At 37.4% G+C, this 564-nt stretch overlaps 1 protein-coding gene across 1 annotated transcript in view; it reads right to left on the reverse strand.

Annotated features, from left to right (window-relative positions):
• The window catches only part of DMGDH (dimethylglycine dehydrogenase), a gene marked incomplete at its 5' end in the record, with an annotated part of 18,425 nt that overhangs the window by 8,838 nt on the left and 9,023 nt on the right, over positions 1–564 (reverse strand). The gene's annotated exons all lie outside the window — the stretch shown is intronic.

Raw genomic sequence — 564 nt, forward strand, 5'->3', positions numbered from 1 at the left:
AGCAGTTGGAGAGGAAAAGCATCTTCCTGGGCTTGTCGCTGTTACAGTCAGTGAAATTGCCTCAAAAAGATAAACGCACCTTTTTATGTTTAATGTGCCTCCATAATTCTTGCCTACCCAAAGTGTTTTGGAGCCGTAACTTACAGTTTGGGTTTCTTTTGATCAGTTCCACAGGGCCTCCATGTTATAACATGGCAAAACTTATCAAGGGTCATTTACTATCTAATTTATTACCATTTCGGGTATAAATAGAACATAAATAAGATCATAAATAAGAATGTATCACATTATGTCATTGTAAAGATGACATGTTTCACAAACATTATTTTTTCTTCTTAATCTCCCTCATGTAAAAATGTTGGCACTTTATTTTACAGACAAAAAACTGAAGCAAAAGATTAAGTCAGAAATAGTGCCTCATTTAGGGCACCTGACTTGAAATGTCTACGGCCTAATTTTTTACATTAGAAACTTCACATCCTCTGTGCAGGCAACTGCTGTTTGAGATGATGGGCTAACTGGTAGCAATGGATGGCGTTAGGGCTGCACAGGAAAACGCTTCAG

The sequence above is a fragment of the Buceros rhinoceros genome, unplaced genomic scaffold (genome assembly GCF_000710305.1).
Source record: "Buceros rhinoceros silvestris isolate BGI_N320 unplaced genomic scaffold, ASM71030v1 scaffold28135, whole genome shotgun sequence".
Classification (NCBI taxonomy): Eukaryota; Metazoa; Chordata; class Aves; order Bucerotiformes; family Bucerotidae; genus Buceros; species Buceros rhinoceros.